Genomic DNA, 10,700 nt, shown 5'->3' on the forward strand with positions numbered 1-10,700 from the left:
GATATCTTTCGGTGGTTCTAATTTGCACACCCGAATGTTGCCGTAGCGTTAGCACGGGCACGCTACTATATAAATAAATATACAGCGTACTATAGGCTGGTCAAACCGATTACACACTGATTATAGGTTAATCTTAATTACTGATTGATCGTGCCATTCTCCTTGATTGAATATTGCCTGCCATGTGATAGAGGAATCACGGTAAAATATGAAGTAGAAAATTATTGTGCTATCCATATACACATTGCATGTTTGCATGCACCAGCATACATGGCAACGAGCAAAAGTAAAGAGAATTAACACAGAAGGAAAGAGAATGAAGACAAAAAGAAACCTCTTTGCATTTATGGGAACCTTGCCAAATTTGCATATATTTAATTACTTTCCCTCTTTGCATTTGCAAAAGGGACAACTTTTTCCTCCTTTCATTTGGTTTCACGCTCACGTGTTCCATCTCCTTGCTTGTTGTTTCTTGCTGAAATTGCCCTTGGGTCTATTCATTTTGAATCCTTTCCCCATATCCCCGTTCCCCAATCCATGGTCCATCGCGACAGTAGACACCAGAAACCATTTCTTGCGTGAACCATAATTGATGTCATCTGTCTTCCATGGCTCAGCCTCTCAATCCCAAGAGAAGGTCCCTACCTCTCCCTGACTGGAGATTCGGCCTGCTAGAGGATCTCATCGAGTCCATCGGGCAGCGTCTCACGTCAGGCCATGACGCGGTGTCCTTCCGATCCGCTTGCTCCCCATGGCATGCCGCCGTCTCATTCGCGACCTTCGGGCCGCTCCTGCTGCTCCCATTCGACCCCGACTCGGACCGCGTTGGCTTGTACTACATCCCAGAGAAGAAGGTCTTGTCCAAGACGTTGCCCGACGTGCGCGGTAAGGTGGCGTGCGGCTCCTCATGTGGGTGGCTGACGCTCATGGACGAGGTGGCGTCCGTGACGCTGCTGAATCCATTCGCCGGTACCCGTGTCCCCCACGTTGAGCTCCCGCCAGTGGGCGAACATGTCGCGGCGGCGTCCTCATCGGAATGCGTGTCTAGGGTCCACGACTGGTGGGTCCTCCATCCCACCAACAACTATTGGGACGCGGATGCCGCAGGCAGAGCCATCAAGCTAAAAGACATGAGGGATGTGTTCTTCCGTGAGATCGTGCTCTCGGCGTCGTCTGACGCCGCCGCCGCGAGTGCGTGGCCATGGCCATGCTTGGGTGCTCCATGGAGGTTACGTTCTGCCGGGTTGGAGTCGACAGCGCATGGACGCTGCTCGACACCAAACTTTGAGTTCTCCGTGGGGTCCATCGTCCACTGCCAAGATAAGTTCTTGACGATCGACTGCACTGGAGAAATCTCCGTCTACAGCAGCAACGTCGCCGGCGCTACTCCAACCGCGACGCTGCTGCCATCGCTGTCGCCACCTGTGGGGTTCTGCCACCGTAGCTACCTGGAATCAAACAGTGAGCTGCACATTGTGGGTGCCATGGTGAGCAGGTTCCACGAGACACAGAGTTCACCTACAACAGCGCGATCTACAAGTGCAACCTCTACGACTGTATGCCGGAGTGATCTAGGGTGAGGGACATCGGTGATCAGACACTGTTCGTATCTAAACATTTCAATGAAAGCTTCAGTGGAACAAGTGTACTCAAGTACAAGGAGAACAAAATCTACATGTCTGAGCCATTGTATGGAGATCCATACGACTTGGTTCATCGATTGGAGATCGTTGATATTGCTACCGGCGTATCCGAAGTGAAACCCGTCTAGGAAAGATGCAGGGTTCCGAGGCTCTAGGTTGAATTCGATCCAATATCTGGAAGGATCATTGCAAGGCATCAATCATCTCATAGCTTCGGACAATATCGCAAAGCTACTAAAAACCGTAACCATGCCCTCACCTCAAACATTGTCCAGATAAATGGATTACAATGAAAAAAATGGATATCGAAGATTTCTTCCTGCCAATATAAAATATTATCTTAGCCGCATCACGGAAATATCTATAAAGTAGAGTTTGTGAGCCTGCGACGCTGCGCACTCCGTGACTATGCTAAATTCATAAACTTTGCGTTTTGGATTAAATGTCACTTTAACGTTGGTATTTAATTTTTACAGTATTATTATCTTATTGTACGATCTGTATGTTTTAAGTATAAATTATTAGTTATCTCGTAGCAATACACGGACACGCTACATAGTATTAGGGTAATAGAGGGAGTATTCCCCTCATTAACCACCCTTGCGCGATCCTCATTTATCTGACTTATTCCTCATCGTCCCCCAGCCAAGCACTCGCTGTGGGTATGAGCTCACGGTACTTTTTATAGAAATTCGTATGCTAGCAATTTCATAAGAAATCAATTTAGTTTTATAAAAACTCGTTACATAAAAAATACCGTGTTCCAAACCGTGCCTCATGCTGCCTGTGGTCTTCCTATTCAACTCCTAAAAAGGCCCTCGGTGTACTTTGAAAAAGATGCAAAAGTAGGAGAAGAAAAGGTGGTGCGGTGACCGTGAGGTCTGAACATGCGTAGCCCATGGCGGCCGTGCACACACACGGCACAACAGCACAGGCACAACCGTACTGTATGCCGTATGCCGAATGCCGCCGCTGTCTGTCGCGTCCGGACCTCAGACCAGGACCGTCTAGGCGTCTTACGTTTACGTGGTCATACCAAAGATTACTCCCGTCGCCGACGCCGTCGCCACCACACAAATCCAAGGCCAGGCCAAGCCAGCCGGGGGCCTCTCTCCGTCCCATCAGATTCCCTCCCCCCGCGTCCTCCTCCTCCGTCCCCGCCCCCGCCCCATCCCTCTCCCACCCAGTAGTGGAGGAGTAGAGGCTCTAGGCAGCAAGCAGCTCGCAGTTCCCACCCACCAAACCAACCTCCACAACCTCCCCCATCCTCTTCTTGGCTTCTCCTTGTGCCTTGTTCGTCCCCAAAAGGGCAAGAGCCGACGCGAGCAAAAACCCTCGGGCTCGGTAGGGAAGGGAAGCAGTACCAGCACGAGCTGCGCGGCTGCCATCCCGCAGCTACTCCAAACAGCTACGTCCTAGCCGACGAGAGCCTCCGCCACCTACTCACCAACTCCCGCCCGTCGCCTCCGCTTGGCTTTTCGTCGAGCAGTTGGTGGGCACCTAACCCCAGTCTGCGGGCGGCTAAGGCGGGCGGGGAAGCCAGCGACAGCGAGCGACCGAGCGGGAGAGTGAGCCACTGAGCAGGGTCGATGAAGAAGCTGTACCAGGGCGGCAAGGGTCGGCGGGTGCACCCGGCGCCGGCGGACGCGGCGGCGGCCGTGGCGCTGCCGGTCGCCGTGCTGGGCCTGGCATCCGCGCTGACGGCCGAGGAGCAGGAGGTGCTGGCCTACCTCCTGTCCTGCGGCGGCGCGGCGGCGGGCGGCCGCCCGCGCCGCCGCCGCGGGCCCCACCCGCCGGAGATGGGCTGCGCCTGCTTCGGCTGCTACAAGAGCTTCTGGGCGCGCTGGGACGCGTCGCCCAACCTCCACCTCATCCACCGCATCATCGACGCCGTCGAGGAGGGAGGATGCGGGCTAGGTGGTGGGCCCCCGCGCCGTCCCTCCCCGGCGCCGGCGCCGCGGTGGCCGCCGCGGCGGCGACGGCGACGCTGCCGACGACGACGCCGCGGAGTCGGGCCCTGCCGTGGACCACCTCCAGGGCTGCGACGGTGGCGCAGGGATGGGCGTGGGCATGGACCACCACGGCGAATACGAGTGCGACGGCGACGAGGACGAGGAGGAGGAAGAGGGGGGCAGCAGCATGGACGGCGACGGCTACGGGGACGGGGACGCCGCCTCGGTGGTCAGCGAGGGCGACTGCAGCATCGGCGACGGTCTCGGTGGTGGCGCCGAGAAGAGCACGGTGGGGAGGCTGGTGCGCTTCATCGGGGAGAAGGTGTGGGGCGCCTGGAACTGATCGGGCTGCCCCACCTCCGCCGCCGCTCGCCGGTTCTTGTAGAATAGGGGCAAGGAAGGAGACCACCAACAAGGAGGTGGAGGTCTCGTCAAGGTCAGTACCAGTAGTAGCTGTTTTGATCAGGGAGCGCCTCTGCTCCACGCCCTTTTCATCTTCTTGCTTTTGTTTAATGATGAATTTCTTGCACTCTGATGAGCATGTGAGGATTGGAGGGTGGGGGCAAAAGATTGGGCATTATCCCATCCAATTTCACCTCTCTTCTCACCCCTCCATCCTCCTCTGTACCATATTTTTGCTCCTTTGGTTCGGTTCAGTTCAACAATGAACTTCTTGCAAGAGAACTAGTGGTATCCCTCTTTCCCTTTTCTGCATGATGTCGACTGTTTCTGTTGTGTACTGTGCTTGTGATTCATATGTGCGTTGAATGTCGTCAGTATTTGATTCTTCCTACCATGAGGATCGAGTAGGAGGATGTTTGTTTAGCGAAACTTTGCATAAAGCTTGGCAATGGATGTTCTGCAATTGGTTGGGGGTGGCACCAAGTTATGCCTGCCTCGTTGTCCACTTCTCCCCAGCCTCTGCTGCCTGTGCCAAGGAAAGGGTAGCATAGCATCGGTGCAAAGGCATTAATTTTTTCTTTTCTTTTCTTTCCTTCGTTCCGCACGAGCTCGTTGTTAAGCAAGCGTGTTGCTTGCATGCGTTAGTGGGGTTCCATCTCATCTCCCTGAATAATGCAAAAATCATGCAGCTTTGATATCGTCACTCCGAACAGATTGTGTTGTGTTGTGTTGTGTCGTGCGTCTCTGCTCTCCTCCCCCGCCAACGGACTTCCTGATTTAAGTAAATATATAAATAAATTAAAATCGTGATCTGCTCCTATTTATTCTATTCACTTAAATTGTTAAATTACCCATGGAGGTGTAAACTGATGCAAGAGCCATTTCGATCAAGACTTGTGTTTTTCTTCGTGTCGAACGAAAGGCTGAAACGGAACAGCACGTTTCGTGCTGTTTTTCTTGGCACCAAAAGGAGTGGTTTTGCCCTTTTCTTTCCTTTTTTGCCATCCCCCCGTGGCAGTTTTCAGCAACTCGGCTTTTGAAACGGCGGTGCCGCCTTTGGTTGGAGGAGCCCCTTCCCTGAATGAACGGGCTGCTCTGTTCCATTGGAAGGCGCGAAAGGAAGCGTTGGAGCTTCACTCCCGCGCCGCGGTGCCCGTGGCCATTGGAACTCACTACTCCTGTTGGGAGCAGAGCAAATGCGAGAAAAGAGGAAGCGAGCCGTCGTATACTTGTCTTTCAGTCTCCAATCTACTCACACTTGCCATTGCCAAGGCTCCCACGGACGTGTACTCCATGAAGCTGCTTCCTTTTCGCAAATAGCCAAAACACATTGCATTGCAGAGTTGGTGCAACCTTTTTTTTTGTTTAGGAATCTAATTGATTCGTGCAAAAAACTTTCATGGAGGGATTTCCCTCTCTGGGCCTTTAGCTATAGAAGAGGAGACGAGCAGTAGTAAGGTCATGTTTGGTTCACACCTCCTAAAATTTTTAGGAGCTAAAAGTTTTAGGAGCTTTTAGCAGCTATGTAAAACCTCCTAAAAATATATTTGATTCCACCTATTAAAAGTGACTAAAAGCAATAAGTACTGTTGAACAAAGACACTTTTGCCCTTCTTCCTCCTACCCCTGCGCTCTTCCTCTCACCTCCGTCGCGATGGCCCTCGGCGGCGCGGCGCCCGGCGCCTCCCGCTCCGACGAGGCCGGCTCCACCGCAGGCGCGCGCCCCTCCGCCCGCTGCACCACTAGCCGCTTGGGCGAATCTCGGGCCAGAGGAGGAACAACCCCCTGGGCGAATCGGCGATGGCGACCCACCTGGCCTCCCCGACCGCCGGCGCCAACTGGGGCTCCATCCTGGTCTCCATCGACGACGAGCCCGACGCCGGCATCGCCTTCACCTCCACCAAGGCGCAGGACCTCGCGCAGCCGCTCGTCGTCGCGCAGATCCCCTTCAAGATCCAGCCCGGGCGTCGGGGGAGCGGGAGGGCGGCCTAGGGCTGGGGGTGGCGGATCCGGCAGCAGGAGCCTCGGCGCTTCGGCAGGTCCAGCAGCTGGAGCCTCAGCGCCGTCGCTGCCTCCGTCGGGTTTAGGCGCGAAGGGGTGGCATATCCGGCGGGGGGGAGGGCGCGGACCGGAGGCGCGAGGGAGCGAGGGCGGTGCGAGGGGGAGTGGAGGAGGGAGGGAGCGGCGGCGGGGTTGGGGGGGAGCGGGGGCGGCTCGAGGGGCGGGCCCGTGCGGCGGCAGTGGGGGGAGGGAGGGTGGGAGAGAGAGAGTGGGGTAGCGAGGGTTCAGATGGACTTTAGGAGGTTTTAGGAGGGGTTGGAGCTTCTAAAGGTTTTGGCCCCTTCTAAAGTTTTTAGGAGATTTTAGAAGGAGGTGTTTGGTTCTTTAAGCAAATTCTATCTAGATTTTAGCTCCTAAAACTTTTAGGAGAAGCAAATTCTATCTAGATTTTAGCTCCTAAAACTTTTAGGAGGAATAACCAAATAGGACTTAAATGTGAACTACTAGCACTGTAGTAGGAGCAGTGCGTAAGCAGGTGCGCGTCCATTGGCCAGGAAAGCTGGGTGTCACTGTAGCGCCCGTCCGGCTCGGGTCCAGGTCACTGCGGTTGTTGTTGCGCTTGGAAAGGCGAAGCGTAGTTTAGTTGGCGATTTTTTTAATTTTTTTGTAAAATTTTGGAAACTAAACCGGCACAAAGAAGCAGGTCGAGTGATGACACGCACAGCACGGAATTGATGGGCACATCCAATGCTCAGCGCAGTCAGTACTACGGCGGCACGGCTGCTGCTCCCCTGCTCCACTCCGGGGGCCGGTGGAGGAGGACCTGACGAGGCAATAACGGAGGCGACGCATGCACACCCACGCACAGACGCTGACTCTGTCAGAAGCTGCAATAACAGGTGCTGAGTGCTGACTAAGGGTGCGTTTAGATCAAAAAAAAAAAAAAAAATTAGATTTTGGCTTACTGTAGCATTTCGTTTGTATTTGGTAATTAGTGTTTAATTATGGACTAATTAGGTTCAAAAGTTTCGTCTCACGATTTCTAGATCAACTGTGTAAATAGTTTTTTTTTTCCGTCTACCTGACAGTTACTATGTATAGTTTTTTTGACAATTAAACGGGGCCTAATTAGTTTCGGACTTTATTTTGGTATACTAGTAGAGTACAGACAGGCATGAAAGCGAGCTGCAGGGAATGAGCTGCCGCAGCGCTTTATGACGCAGGCGGGCCGATGCGGACGCAAAATGCAAGCGCGACGCGGCGCAAATGGCTCCGGGCATTCATCGGTGCCCCGGCCGCCAGCTCCCCAGGCCCTCCTCCGTTATTGCAGCCGCCGACGCGAGGCTCGTTTGTTACTGCCACTGCGATTTGGTTTCGGGGATATTCATATTTGTTGAGCTTCTGCGATTTTTTATTTATATTTAATATTTTATGCATGTGTCCAAAAATTTGATGTGACGAAGCATCTTGAAAAATTTAGCGTTCGGAAGGAAACTAAACATGCCCTCGGCCACGAGGGACGGGCCACGGACGGCATGGGCCCTGCTGCCCCTGCCCCTGCCTCTGCCCGGGGAGTGGGGCTGGAGTAGATGCGAGTAGTCGCTCTCGCTGCGGCGCGGGCCCCTCCTCCCCGGTTCATGTCGTGCCCAGTCAGCAGCGACAGCGACAATACGGACGGACACGGACGCAGGTCGGTCGCAGAGGGGAGAAAACCAACACGCCACACAAAAAAAGGCCGGGGAACCGGTCGTGACCTGCGACGAGCAACGGCTGCAACGCAACGCTGTCTGTATAGCTACTGTAGAGTCTACTGATCGTCGACAGCTAGAAACGCTTTAGTTCTCAATAGAAACTAGAATCGCCATCAAACGCTACAAAGATAGGAAACATTTCATGAGAAATTGTTTGAACCCGATTCTTTTCTTTGTGTCACATTAGAATTTCTAGTTTTCTAGTAGGAGTCGGCTGTGGCCTTGGTGATGATTGCCGGGGCCATGTACCCGAGCAGAGCCATATCATCATCGGTCAAATACTACTAGAGAGTAGCGTGATACACTTTTACTCCCTACGTCCTCAATAAAAAGCAATTATGAAACAGTGTCACGTTTTAGTATATCAAGTTTGATCAGTTAAAGATTAAAAAATATGAATATTTATAATATAAAATAAATATCAGTTAGATTAATTACGAAATGTATTTTTATAATAAATTAATTTAGGACTATAAATGTAAATATTATTTACAAGAAGTTTGGTCATGAATTACTTTAACCCGTACGGAACCCATAGTTGGGTTGGGTCAGGGACAGAGGTAGTACTACCTTGGGAGATTGGTCACGAAGACACGCACCTTTACTGCCCTTTTCACGTCACTATTGTATGGAGTAGTATACGCCTAGCACCAGTGGTCACTACTAGCACTTGTACAGTATAGTTACCTAGAAGTAGTCGTGGAGACAGCGAAAGGTAAGAAGGATTCGTGAATGGTAAAAAAAGAAAAGAAAAGAAAAAACAGGGTGGAGAGACCGCAACAAAAGCCGTAGACGTGGTAAAGAAGAATATGAGACTGAGCGAGGGTGCAGACTGCAGAGGCGATGCGTTGCGGGCGGCGAGCACGAGGACCGGGACTCCGGACTTTGGCCTTTGTTCGCGTTGGAATCCTCGAAAGGCTGCGTCTGGGATGCGTCGCCTTCCTCTACGGCCCTCTGCGCGCGTTCCCTTTGTTTTCCGTCCCCAAGGCTGCATCCGTTGCTCCAACCGCGCCGCGCCGCACCGCAGCTGTCGGAGTTAGGGCCCGTTTGGATGGCACATTTGTGCCTGAGAGCAAACACCTACCTGCCTGAAGATTGCATGCACTGCGTTTACTTTGAACCCTGAAAACACGCCTGGACCGGGCAAGGGCGGCCACAGCCAGGCCATGAAAACTGAGCGCCTGGGTACAGGACCAGGTTGCCTGGTGATAATTAATACGGTGACGTCTCTTCCGTCTTTCTTTCTTTTTCTTTTGTCTTTTTTTTTTCTTTACCTTCTCGGTGAAATTATGCCATTTACGTTTTGTTCTTTTTCCTGTCTTCTGTTACTCAACATCGCTTATTACGGTGCCTTTGCTATGTTTAATTTCTATTTGTTTCATAGTTATCTGCACGAATTGTTAATAAATAAAATATTAAAAATAATTACATTTTTATGCATATTATTTATACACAAAAATCATTGATTCCTGTCTTCCCCCACATGTTGTTCGTTGCCACCCTATGTCTGCCCATGAACAGATCTGGCCTCCCCGCGGATCCCCTCCTCTCTCTTCCCTCGACCAAGCTCGTCTTCCTGCCGACTCCACTTCCCAACCGTCGATCGAGTCCCCTCTCACACTCAAAGGTCCACATGTCATATATACGCACAAGAATGTAGAGGTTCTTGTGTTTGTTAGGGGGTGTTTGGTTCCACGGACTAAATTTTAGTCCATGTCACATCGGACGTTCGGATGTTAATTAGGAGGACTAAACATGAGTTAATTATAAAACTAATTACACAGATGGAGACTAATTTACGAGACGAATTTATTAAGCCTAATTAGCTCATCATTAGCACATATTTACTGTAGCACCACATTGTCAAATCATGGACTAATTCGGCTTCAAAAATTCGTCTCGCAAATTAGTCGCAATCTATGTAATTAGTTATTTTTAATCTACATTTAATACTCCATGCATGTATCAAACATCCGATAGAACAAGAACTAAAATTCGGTCGAAGGAACCAAACAAGCTTTTAGTACCGTTGAAGATAACAACAGAAACTAGCCCTCCATCAAATAGCGAGAGCCCTACTCAGGCAAGTAGGGGTTTATTTTATATAGCAGTGCTGAAGATGCTCTTGTTACCTCCATGCGAAGAAGGAAAAATATATATAATTCTTGTTTTATTAAAAAGTTTATAGAAAATAGTTTCACATTTATGACACTAAATATATAAATACTATGAAAATATATTCATGATGGATCTAATGATACTTATTGATATTATTTTTTTATTTAATGTCAATCAAACTCAAGGTCGTTTAAGTGGTATTGTGTTAGAATTGCATTCCTTTTCGAATGGATTGAGTACTCTAACAGCTAAAAAAAAAATGTGCGGTCCTCGAACTTACCATGGACGTCATCTTCGAACCAATAACTTAAGAAAATACCTTTTTTTTTTGTCTTAGACCCTTCAGAAAATAACTCATATCACTGCGCCTCTCTCTCTCTCTCTCTCTCTCTCTCTCTCTCTCTCTCTCTCTCTCTCTCTCCCCTCCCCAATTTGATCGTGGCCAAGCTCCACTCGATCATGGCTGAGCTCCTCCACTGTGGTAATGTGTCGAAGTCGAACTGACAGAGCTCCATGAGTGGCTTTCTCTTCTACCCTCTCTCCACTTCCCATTCTGGCAGGAGGTGTGTATTCACCCACCAAATCTAGAGGCTAGGACGGGTGGCGACGCATATTTGAGCTGGTGCATGGTTGATGGTGCTCCATGGCCAACGTGGAGGTGAAGGAGATCACGACGATGAGAAAAATAAGGAGGTGCGTTAGCACCGTGAACAATGCAAGAAAAAGAGATGGGAAAGAAAGCAGAGAGGTGGTCTAACATTCAACCACACATGAATGGTCAATGAGACCTGTTTGGACTCATTACCCAAACACGAGTTTAGGGACCTGATAAT

At 50.8% G+C, this 10,700-nt stretch overlaps 1 pseudogene; it reads left to right on the forward strand.

The window, feature by feature from the left end:
• Nucleotides 1–2,827: 2,827 nt before the first annotated feature.
• On the forward strand, nucleotides 2,828–4,303 carry LOC136496940 (uncharacterized; annotated as a pseudogene).
• Nucleotides 4,304–10,700: the final 6,397 nt, after the last annotated feature.

This window comes from Miscanthus floridulus, chromosome 12 (genome assembly GCF_019320115.1).
Source record: "Miscanthus floridulus cultivar M001 chromosome 12, ASM1932011v1, whole genome shotgun sequence".
NCBI classification, from domain to species: Eukaryota; Viridiplantae; Streptophyta; class Magnoliopsida; order Poales; family Poaceae; genus Miscanthus; species Miscanthus floridulus.